This window comes from Euprymna scolopes, chromosome 17 (assembly GCF_053919585.1).
Source record: "Euprymna scolopes isolate OS-2025 chromosome 17, ASM5391958v1, whole genome shotgun sequence".
NCBI classification, from domain to species: domain Eukaryota; kingdom Metazoa; phylum Mollusca; class Cephalopoda; order Sepiida; family Sepiolidae; genus Euprymna; species Euprymna scolopes.
Genome location: NC_136498.1, coordinates 96,597,964 through 96,610,972, shown reverse-complemented (window position 1 = coordinate 96,610,972; position 13,009 = coordinate 96,597,964). Strand labels below are relative to the sequence as shown.

The following is a 13,009-nucleotide window of genomic DNA, read 5'->3' as shown; positions in this document are numbered from 1 at the left end:
GAAAGTGTTCGGCTGAGCTTCAATCTATGGTCCCCCCTCGCCAAACTTTCACAAGAAACACTCGTCTAGCTGTAAACACTATCAATAATTCCCCCCACTCTTTATCTGTGCCTAAACCTAAACGTAGATTCCATGAACAAAGCTTCTTTCTTAGAACTGCACGCCTGTGGAATTGTCTTCCGTTTTCCTGCTTTCCGGCTGACTACAATATGGTTGTGTTCAAGTCTAACGTAAATAAGTTCTTGATGAGCCGTTCCATATAAGTTATCAAATTTACCAAATTTTCATTACTAATGATTACTATATTGTCCAATTTCTACTGTACACTCTTTAACCCTTATCCTTGAGTGGCCTCTTGGCCTTGATAATGTGGTGATGCCTATGTAAAAAAAAAAAATATATCATGGTTTAAAAATTGAATGAAGTAATATCATGGCTTAAAAATTGAATGGAGTAATATCATGGTTTAAAAATTGAATGAATATATTATGGTTTAAAAATTGGATAGAGTAATATCATGGTTTAAAAATTGGATAGAGTAATATCATGGTTTAAAAATTGAATGGAGTAATATCATGGTTTACAAAATTGAATGGAGTAATATCATGGTTTACAAAATTTAGGTTATGCTTAGTAATCATGATTTTTTACATTTTTATTAACAAATGAAAGTTTATTGAAAAAGATTGGATAATTTACGTTTTAAATAAAGTGTTTTAGAGAGAATAATTTTAAATTGAAACATGAAAAATATTTCATATTCATCCATTTTCCAAAACGCTTGCAAATGTGAAAATTTTAATTTTGGAAAAAAAAAATGTATGAATATAAATTACAAAATAATATTTTTTATAAAAGCGACTTGAACGTTCTAGTCATCATTCAACTGATAACTCAAAATATGTTAAAACACATTCAGCCCTGAATTCCTAAAACGCATTCCAATTGTAGCAATATTTTTGACTCATAATGGGGGTATGGCCCCTCAAAGTTGGGAGATTCTATTTATAAATGTTGCTGCTAGGAACTGATGAATCAAATTAATTCACATTCAGCCAATCAGAAACCAGAATTGCTCCATAAAAATTAAACCTTTGTTTAGTAACCTTGCACATATTTTGTTTGTGTCGACACGGGAAGAATCTTTTGCTCTGTGGCTGTAAAATTATAAAGTCCGGAACCTGTACAGAACAGCTGTCCACTGAGAATTCGTCATCTCCAGGACTTGTATCGAATAACTACCCATCGAAAAATCTTCTGAGATTAAACATGGATTACAACTCAAGGCCAATCTTGACCCATATTTTTCAGCCCACCTTTTGTAAACTTACCTCTCATCATAATTGCTATTATGAATTATCACGATTGTTACTTTGTCTAACTCCCCGGAGGTAATCTAATATGTTTACTTGAGCACCCCCTACCTAATATTCCACCAACTTCATCCAGCTGTTGATTAACTCCGCTTGTCCAGCTCCTGACTGACCAGTCTCTTGTGAATATGCTACAATCTGTTCTTCTCAGGACAACATCTAACCATGACACGTGTCAATATCTCTGTTCTTTTAAAGATGAACCCTGTCATTTTCAGGACAATTCCTTCTTCCATCTGTTCAGTGGCCTTCAACTGCAGTGCATATGAACAATTTTATTTTAAGTCTGCCAAGTAGTCCTTTTAATGTACTAACCAGTAACTACTTATCAAGGCACATAGGCCACTCGAGGATTAAGGTTAATGAGTTGTTTAGGAGGACAACGAGGCTTGGTAACAGTGGTTGAGACTGTTCAGAAATTAGATTATTTAAAAGGATGGCTCAATAAAAAATTGTTAACAGTAGACTGTAAAGCGACCATGTCAACTAGGAAGCAACCCCATGGTATTATGTTTTTCGGGGGGGGGGGGTTTCTTGGGAAGAAACTTTGATCATGAAAGTTTCGTTTAGTTTTAGGTATACAGAGGGAAAAATGAAAATTACTTAGAGTTTTTGTAGAGTAGATAGACAAGTTTTTGGTGTAAATGTTTTACAGGGAGCACGGAACTATAGATTAGAGCTCAGTCGAGCATGTACCATGAAAATAACGATAGAGTAGAGAAAGACTAGTAACGTCTTTTCTATGAGTAAGAAGCTGTAAGGAAGAGAAGATGAATCCCCACTGTCTATAACCGCAGTGCGATGCCAACACTTCAACCATTATCATTGAAGAAGCAAGCCAATCAAGTACTCAATCTTCCACACCTGTGTAGTAGTAGAAATAGTAGCAGCAGTCATTTTTCCAGTGACAACAGCAGTCACAGTTAACGATGTTTAAAATAAATGCTAGACTTGTAAGCTGACAGCTGATTGGAGTAACCATATAATTTTGATTGGGATCTAACCAATCAGAAACTATCTCTAATGCAAGCAGAGCTTTGGTTCCCAAAGGTTATATAAATAAGCACATTGGCATTGTTCACTCTCTTTATCCGCAAAAAGGTACAGCTGTTTAACTCATCTACATCCCTCAGTTCAACTACCAAAATTCTCTCTTGGTACACACAGACCAACCAACCGTTAACCATGGTCAGCATCAACAAAAAGGCTTCATTATCACAAGATGATAACCCGACGCACATGGACTTATTCTCAATACCATTCTAACACTGACTTACAAACCATCCATGACCTCTGCCAACTTTTAAACTAACTGCATAGACTCCTATTACTAACACCGTGTCTATTATTACATGTTTAACAGAGACGACCAATAAAGTAAATGTAAATGTTAATATAAAACTATTTTCAAACCCGGACAGATTGCCTTACTAGTAACCATCACGGTAAGGTGTGATTGGCCAAAAAAGTCTTGAATGCCCAGAGGAATGATAGAATATGTTTTTGTTGAGATATCGTAGGAAAAATTAATTTCCCAACGAAATAAAATAGATAGGTTGGTGCCAGTCTAGCTGAGTGACCAGAAAAGTTTTTAAAATAAGCCATCCATCACATATCAAGCAAAAGATCACCTTGGGGATAATGGCTGGAATAACTTAGATGATGAGAGAGAGAGAGAGAGAGAGAGAGAGAGAGAGAGAGAGAGAGAGAGAGAAATGGGTTTAGAAGAAAAGGAAATAAAGAAAAAGGAAAAAGAGATTCAGAAGAAAGGGAAGGTAAAAGAGAAGTAGGGGAAATAGTAATCTCACCTAGAGAGGAGGGAAAAGCACAAATTTATAAAACCAATTGTTTTACAGATAATAGTATTTTCACTTTGATCAGCCAAGACTGCAGATCTGCTCTGTCTTGCCTTTCCCCTCCGACTGACCCAAGACATGGATCCATGCTCTGTGAATTCAGAAAACCTGAAAGCTAGTTTGAAAACACCAAGCACAAGAAAGCTAATTGAACTTTGTTTTAAGCCGACAAGTCTGCATCCAAAAACATTAGTTTGTTACTTGAACCCAAGTAAATAAACTTTTCTTTGTACAGATTGTGTTTGGAATTGTTTTACATAATAATTATTTTCGTTTATAAGGAAGTGATTTTCAAGTTATCATTAATTACTCATTATTTTGATTGTGGAGAATAATCCAGTAACTTTTCAAATCTACCCTGAACCCAACACAGAGCTGCAGCTACGAGAGGTCCATATCTGCTGATCAGTGCATTGACAACAAATGGCCAGCGTGTTAAAGATACTGCCACCCGGACTTAGGGTCATGTGCATTTTGTGCGCTCAGAGAATCAGAGCTCTGATTTCCAATGACAAGTGAGTGTATGGTTATATTTTGAAGACCAAGGTAAAAGTGTGGTCACTAGGACTTAGGGTTAGTGCACACAGTGCTTTTGCTGCGCTCATGCATGACATACCCACATAGCCTAGCGGCACTAATTGGTTCCATGACGCAGGATTGTGCGACCCCCCCCCTCCCCCGACATGGTTACATTTAAATGGGATTTTGTCTTTTTCAGTTTGGCCAAATAAAACTATTTTTATATTTAGTTCTTGTTTTGTATTCTCCTTTGTGCGTTTGTATTGCTTTTGTGTGTGTTAAGTTGTAAAAATAAACACTATGAATTGACCACTTCAACAATTCCATACTCTTAAAATGTATATATATGCATATATATGTATATACGAGAGTCGTTCCAAAAGTAAAGACTCCTACTTTTTTAACTAAAAAAGTTGAAGAATTATGACAATGGGAGTGGTACCATTAAAACGAGTGACCTTTTATGCTCCAGAATTAATTTTTCTACATAGTCACTACCATTCTCAATTCACTTTTGCCAGAAACTCAATGACGCATCTCCACTTCTGATACACATCCATGACACAGGCTGCTTTCTTAGAGCCTCACACGGTCAATATCTGCAACAGAGTAATGAGACTTTTAGATCATTAATGCATAAGCTAAGTTATCATTACAATCTCAATCTAGAAAGACTTATCTCATCAAACCGAGTCTGATGAGGTGGTTCTTTCTAAACTGAGATTCCACACACAAACATATAATGTTTGTATAATAAACAATATATATATATATATATATATATATATATATATATATATATATATATATATATATATATATATATATGATTATTAAAAATGGATAAAGTCCGACGATATGAAATTAAAATGGAGGCGAAGAGACCTAGTGGCTAGACGTATGGTCCGTCTTATGCGAGCTTTCTCAACCATACTCATTAACCATCCCTCCTAAGAAAGCCCGCATAAGACGGGCGAAACGTCAAGACTCTAGGTCTCTCCGCTTCCACATCATGATGGAAGTCTCAACATTTAATAATAAATGCTTAAATTTCAACGATATTTCTTGCAATTAAAGTTGGCTGTGTAGTTAGTTCCTTGCTAATGGAGTCAGAGATGACTTCATGACCGGGTTCAAATTTCCTGAGCGGCTGTAATCGTGACACCCTGCCCTAATGATTCCCGAAAAAATGAAACACTGGTGTCTGTAGGTATTTAAAAATTATTATGGTAACAATTACATTTATATATATAAACATTAAAAACTATTGCAAAAATTTACCAGAAAGAGAGGCAAAACAAGTCAGGTACAAAAACATGGTCGAAATATAAATAAAAATGAAAGTTTTCAGCAATGTTTAAAGATCCTGGTCTAAGAAAAACGCGAGAAAATTCTGTATAAGCATTAAAATGGTTTTATGCTGTGGTTTTTGTTCATTCCCATTTAAAATCTAGTTGTATTATGCATGTAAAATTGAATAAAAGCAGGCTTGAAATGTGTCAGCATTATGTGAATAAGCTAAATCAAAACGACTACCGAATTTGACCTGATGTGTTTATCTAAAAATAAAACTCGAAATGATTTTTCAACAAAAGTCATTGTCTTTTAGATAGGAAAAAAGTGTAATATCTGTTCTGATGCTACACTTAGTCTGTTTTGTCTTTGATCAGTGACGAAGAAATCCTTCTAGAACGAAGCAATTTTGGGAGATCTTGCGTAAATTCGCCTTCGTGGGGAGAAAAGAAATTAGGAACAAAATAAAAACACAATTTTTCTCAGATTTAACATAATATTATTAAGTCTACCCTTTATTTAATTTTGAGAGCCTACAGGCCCTACAGGTAGATCGCTACAACCTGGGCATCCCGCGAAAGTAGGCGGGTTCCCAGGGACAACCTATACCTGTTCAAAAATACTTCACAGATAAAACTGTGGAACTAGGCATTACCCTAGTTCGTTATTTTCCTTACTCATTAGTTTAAGGCATAAAGTTTTCACGCACCGACTTTTATTATATACTTACAGCGTGTATCAACACAGTCGACGGTGTCGATGTTCGCTAAATTTCGATAGATTAATTAATGACTTGATTTTTATGATTTAAAACTATTACAATAATATTATAAGATGATAAGAATTCTTTTCCAAGTCAATAATATTTGTAAATTGGTGTATTTATTGAAATAAATCTATTTTATTATAGTTTGTATCTGATCACGTGACAATAAAACCAACACATTATTTACACGTATCAAACGCTAGAAAATAATAATAAAAAAAATTTTTAAGTTGTAAATAAGATGATTAAATAATTTATTAGTTTAATTATTACAGTAGAAATTAAATCAAAAGAATTTAAAGAAGAAAAATAAAACTGACCGGATGTTATGATATGTCACGTAGTCACATACGTGTTTCGTAGTCCGCTGCTGGTTTTCGGATAAATAAATAAATAAATAAATACTCTTAAAAAGTATAAATTTTATTTTTATAAAATTATTGACGACTGTGTAAATTATTCATATTTACAATTTACTATTATTAATAAATAACATTCCTATCAGAATTGTTGTGTTGTCCGTTCACAATCGTGACGTATTGTTTCAATTAAAACAATTTTCTTTGTAGATTAAAAAATAATAGAAATAAAAATAAAAAAACTTTCATCCGTTAACATTTTTTTTATAAATAATAAAAAAATGTTCAGTTTCATTATAAAACCAGAAAATTTTAAAAAATTGTGAAGCTTTTAAAACCAGAAAATTAAAACTTTTGTGAAGTTTCCATTACAAACAATTAGAATTAAGACATTTTACAGCTTTTGTAAACTTATTAAAAACTAAAAAGTATGACTCCAGTTAGATTTTGTTTTGGAGAGAAAAAAAATACCACGTAATGACTTTTTTGGACCACAACTCTCTCTCTCTCTCTCTCTCTCTCTCTCTCTCTCTCTCTCTCTCTCTCTCTCTCTGTTTGTGTGTGTAATACGGCCTATATATAAGTACTAAGTACTTATATAAATTAAAATGTACCTATTTACAATGCCTCCCCACGGGACAGAATTAGACACCAGGATCGTTTTTTAACGTGGAGAAAAGGTACAAAAATAAAAATTGTCTCAGTCGTGAAGGATTTCTCCCCCACTGAAAGAGAACGAGAAATGGAAGTGCCGCATCTGAGGAACAGATACTACACTTTGATCTTGGCCAAGTGAAAGAGTTATGACCTGTTACAAACGAACATGTCCTCTATTATGTCTCTATTCTTTCCAAAAATTCGCAAAAAGCTGATTTCGCAGATCATGATAACTACTATTACTGCTGCTACTGCGGCTGCTATTTCTATTAAGAGGTGAAGAAGTAGTAAAAATAGTAGCGACTGCTGAGGTGTTCCGTCAGCAAGTACTTTTAAGTTGGAAGGAAAACAATTCCGTAATTCCCTAAAACTTTTGGAAAACCGACACTTTTGTTATCATTTTTTGTTTGTTCAGGCTCACAGGAAGGAATGTCGGTACGTTTGAGGGTAAAACTCGCGGAGAATGCTCTGTTTTATGGTTGTTGTAAAAATAGAACGGAAATTTAAATTTTGTTTCGTTTTAAATTCGGTACATTTTTTTTTTTTACATTACGTCACCGTTCACATTCGATATGTCAACTTTTATAACGTTTTCGAGTATGCTCACAAGGTTGGTGGGGTCTATTCCGAAAGCCGTTCTTAACATGGGGAGGTTGGGGTGTTTATTCGTTGTAAGCATACCCGAGGCGAAAACCTACAAAATTTGTCATTTCCAATGTGAACAACGAGTTGGACTTTGTAAAAAAAAATACCAAAAAGGTATACCAAATTGATTTTTTTCATTTAAAAATTAAATTATTTCGTTTTTGTTAATAAAATTTTATTTCTATAAAAAATTTTTTATATATAAAACGTAGGATTGTTGAATATTATTCTTTCGCTTACTTTCGTTTTGGGGGTACAATAATAATTAGGTACGGGCAATGCTTGCTTCGGTAGGTGGGGGGGGGCATGGTTTTTAACACCGGTTAATTAGGTGTATCAGAATTTTTGTAGGAATTTTGACACCCCTAACACGAAACTGCGAATAAAATATAAAAAAAACTCGTAATTTTTCTGTTAACAGTGGGTTGTTTATTTTCTTTATGGATTATACTTCCAAAATAAATTATTAAAGTTGTTTTAAAAGTAATAGAAATATTTTTTAAAAAGCAGTAATGAATTTTACGAACTCAATATTTTTCAATTTTTAAACTTTAAAAATCTATCAAAATTTTTCTATTAATTCTATTTTTACAATATTTTCAGGGTCAATGTAAAATTTTATGCTATTTCCAATAAACCGAATATAATATTTTAGACTAACGTTTTTTTTTTTATTATTATTCACGCCCCCCCCCCCATTTCCAAGTGTCTATTAAAAAGTAAATAATTAATTTACTCACCAAAGTTTTATATATCACAAATTGAAGAGAAAAGGTCAATAAATAATATATTCAAATTAAAAAAAAAGCAGTGTGTTTTTAGAAATTTAAAACTTTTTTTTTTTTTAACCACGTTGTTTGTTTGTTTCTTCTTTTTTTTTAAATGAAACCTTGGTCCTTGCTTCTTTAATTGAAAAAAAAATTAGGGCTTGAATTACATTTTTCGAGTAGTTATAAGCTTGGAAAGACAGGGGGTCGAATAATTCACGCCTCCCATTTTGAAATGTCTATTAAAAAGTAAATAATTAATTTGCTCACCAAAGTGTTATATATCACAAATTGAAGATAAAAGATCAATAAATAATATATTCAAATTTAAAACAAAAAAAGTAATGTTTTTTTAGAAATTTACCTGTAAAGTCCGAAGTTTAAAACCTTTTTTTTTTTTAACTCGTGTTTTTTTTTTTTTTTTTTTTTAATGAAACCTTGGTCCTTGCTCCTTTAATTGAAAAAAAAATTAGGGCTTGAATTACATTTTTCGAGGAGTTATTAGCTTGAAAAGACGGGGTGGAATTATTCAATATTTTTCACAAAATTTCTGACACACCTACCGGTTAATCATAATATTTTTTTTAATTTTCGCGTAATTTTTTATTGTATTTGAAAGATTATAGTTTAAAGTTAATTTCTCAAAGAAAAAAAGTGAGTGAAATAAAAAATACATTGAATAATTTTATCTCAAATCTGAAAAACCCTAGATTTCACGTAAAAATTCATCATGACAAAAATCGCGTTTACATTTTTCTGGCAAGAAAAATATAAGTTTTCTGGAATTATTTCCAAGTTAAGTATTAAGTTAAAGTCTATAATCCAAGTTAAGTAGTAAGTTAAAGTCTAATCATAATGAATTAATACAATAAATGTACTTAACTTTTGCTAAAAAAAAAAGTAATAATTATCCAAAAATGTCTCACTGGTAGAAACGAGCATTGTTTATCGTATCCATAAAAACTCTCGCGGCAAAATTCAAATATGTATGGAAGGACAAAATAGACATAATTTATATCCTTATTTAACATTATTTCGGCATACAGAGCCACTTTTTTTTTTTTTTTTTTTTTTTAGTCGCAGACCCTCCTTCCTTCATTTAAAAATGCATAAAAGTTAATTAAATTCATTAATTATACCACTGGCAGTTTAGTCTTTGAAAAAAAAAAAGTTAGCACCATTATTTATTAATATTAATACAGAATGACAATTGGTTAAGAAATATTATTGTTATATTTATTGAAAAAATTATACACTAAAAAAATACAGACTTGCATTAAAATTTATCATAATGTATACGTGAAATTTAAAGTTGATAAATACAAACAGGCATGTAGTTGAAAAGAGGAGGAGGGTGGACAAAACAGACTGGTTTTCTTTTCAACTCTGTACATCCGTACTTAACGACATGGAACGTTCGTATAATTTTTGCCATTTTTTTAATTAAATTATTTTTCTATGTTCCTGTTTTTTATTTAATTTTTTTTTTTTTACTTTATTTTCCAAGATTATATGAACATTATTTTACGTTGATAATTATACGTTCTTGCGTGAAATGGAAATATTAGAATCTTACATGTAAACATTACGTTAAAAATGTAAGCGTAAAAAAAAAGTAGAAATAATTTTTGCAATTATATTTTTTTGTGTGTGCATGTGAAAATATTAAATAAACAATGCTTAATTCAGTGATAATATTGGTAGTTCGAGAAATAAATTTTTCTTCGAGTTATATCGAATTTAATAATACGGACTTCAGGGGTTTTTTTTCGTAATGTTCCTGTAAAAATCATTTTATTTTTATTTTTTTGTTACAAATTACGATGCTTTATTTATATATAAAAAAAAAAAACGCAAAAATAAATTCTTGCGTTTTTAATTTATTACTGAAAATCATAACTTTAGTAAAAATATTTTTGTTTACACAAAATAATACATTTTCACTAAGAGTTAAACAAAAATAATTAGTTAATTATATTTCGCGATCATTATTTGATAAATACTGAAAATTTCATTAAAATTGATTTATTTCTTGATTTTTAGTGAATTTTTAAGTAAAGGGGGGGGTCAAAATGTTTGTACATTTTGAGCAGCAGCAACATTCGTTTTGCCCATACATAATAATGATAATAATAATAATAATAATAATAATAATAATAATAATAATAATAATAATAATAATAATAAAAGATTAAAACGGAACGAAATGCAAATTTCCGTCCCATTTTTACAACAACCGTAAAACAGAGGATTCCCGCAAGTTTTACCAAAATGCCTTTTTTAAAATAAACACCCCCAACCTCCCCATGTTAAGAACGCCTTTCGGAATAAACACCTTTTCTAGGGTGAACAACCGAAATAGAAATGCGTTTTTACTAAAATAATAACAGGGAAATACATCTTTTATGGTAAATGCGTACATGAACTAAAATAATGAAAAATAAGTGCCGCATGCTCCATAGCCTGCATTTATTCCTACATAAATACTAACGTTTATTTCTACATCTAAATACTAACGTTTATTCTTACATATAAATATTAACGTTTATTCCTGCACATAAACACTAACGTTTATTCCTACATATAAGTACTAACGTTTATTTCTACATACAAATACTAATATTTATTGCTACATAAAAATACTAACGTTTATTCTTACATAAAAATATTGACGTTTATTTCTACATATAAATACTAACGTTTATTTCTAAATATAAGGTATATTCCTACATATAAGTACTAACGTTTATTCTTACATATAAATGCTAACGTTTATTCCTACATATAAATACTAACGTTTATTCTTACATATAAATACTAACGTTTATTCTTACATATAAATACTAACGTTTATTCTTACATATAAATACTAACGTTTATTCCTACACATAAATACTAACGTTTATTCCTACATATAAATACTAACGTTTATTTCTACATATAAATATTAACGTTTATTTCTACATATAGATACGTTTATTGCTACATTAAAATACTAACGTTTATTCTTACATATAAATAGTAACGTTTGTTTCTATATATAAATACTAACGTTTATTCCGACATATAGATACTAAAGCTTATTCCTACGTATAAATACAAAAGTTTATTCTTACATATAAATATTAACGTTTATTCCTACATATAAATTTTAACAATCGTTTATTTCTACATATGAATAATAACGTTTATTTCTACATATAAATACTAACGTTTATTTCTACATATAAATACTAACGTTTATTCCTACATATAAATACACACCATTATTTCTACATATAAATATTAACGGTTATTCCGACATATAAATACTGAAGCTTATTCCTAGGTATAAATACTAACGTTTATTCTTAAATATAAATATTAACGTTTATTTCTACATATAAATAATGATGTTTATCCCAACATCTTAATACTAAAGTTTATTCCTACATATAAATATTACGTTAATTCATACATATAAATACTAACGTTTATTTCTACATATAAATAGTAACGTTTATTTCTACGTATAGATATTAACGTTTATTCTTACATGTAAATATTAACGTTTATTCCTACACATAAATACTAACGTTTATTCCTACATAAAAATACTAACGTTTATTCCTACATATAAATATTAACGTTTATTTCTACATATAAATACTAACGTTTATTCTTACCTGTAAATATTAACGTTTATTCCGACACATAAATATTAGCGTTTATTCCTACATATAAATACTAATTTTTATTCCTTCCTATAAATACTAACGTTTATTACTTCCTATAAATACTAACGTTTATTTATATATATAAATACTAACATTTATTCATACATATCAATACTAACGTTTATTTTGACATATAAATATTAACGTGTATTTCTACATATAAATACTAACGTTTATTTCTACATATAAATACTAACGTTTATTCTTATATTAAATACTAATGTTTATTTCCACAGATAAATACTAACGTTTATTCCTACATATAAATACTAATGTTTATTTCTACATATAAATACTAACGTTTATTCTTACATTAAATATTACCGTTTATTTCTACATATAAATACTAACGTTTATTTCTACATATAAATACTAACGTTTATTCTTACATTAAATACTAACGTTTATTTCTACATATAAATACTAACGTTTATTCCTACATATAAATAATAATGTTTATTTCTACATATAAATACTAACGTTTATTCTTACATTAAATACTAACGTTTATTTCTACATATAAATACTAACGTTTATTCTTACATATAAATACTAACGTTTATTTCTACATATAAATACTAACGTTTATTCCTACATATAAATACTAATGTTTATTTCTACATATAAATACTAACGTTTATTCTTACATATAAATACTAACGTTTATTCTTACATTAAATACTAACGTTTATTTCTACATATAAATACTAATGTTTATTCCTACATATAAATACTAATGTTTATTTCCACATATAAATACTAACGTTTATTCTTACATTAAATACTAACGTTTATTTCTACATATAAATACTAACGTTTATTCCTACATATAAATACTAACGTTTATTCTTACATTAAATACTAACGTTTATTTCTACATATAAATACTAACGTTTATTCCTACATTAAATACTAACCTTTATTTCTACATATAAATACTAACGTTTATTCTTACATTAAATACTAACGTTTATTTCTACATATAAATACTAACGTTTATTCCTACATATAAATACTAACGTTTATTCTTACATTAAATACTAACGTTTATTTCTACA

At 29.7% G+C, this 13,009-nt stretch overlaps 2 long non-coding RNA genes and 1 other non-coding gene across 7 annotated transcripts in view; 1 reads left to right on the top strand and 2 right to left on the bottom strand.

The window, feature by feature from the left end:
- The window catches only part of LOC145296854 (uncharacterized), a 122,400-nt gene extending 115,773 nt beyond the window's left edge, over positions 1-6,627 (bottom strand). Inside the window, exon 1 of the long non-coding RNA XR_013870055.1 lies at positions 6,128-6,627. This is a non-coding gene — a long non-coding RNA (uncharacterized LOC145296854). The remainder of the gene's footprint in view (positions 1-6,127) is intronic.
- Positions 1-13,009, top strand: part of LOC145296852 (uncharacterized) — a 345,814-nt gene that overhangs the window by 263,812 nt on the left and 68,993 nt on the right. The window lies entirely within an intron of this gene.
- On the bottom strand, positions 5,587-5,735 carry LOC145297260 (U12 minor spliceosomal RNA). Its single transcript, XR_013870118.1, has one exon. It is a non-coding gene; the product is annotated as a U12 minor spliceosomal RNA (small nuclear RNA).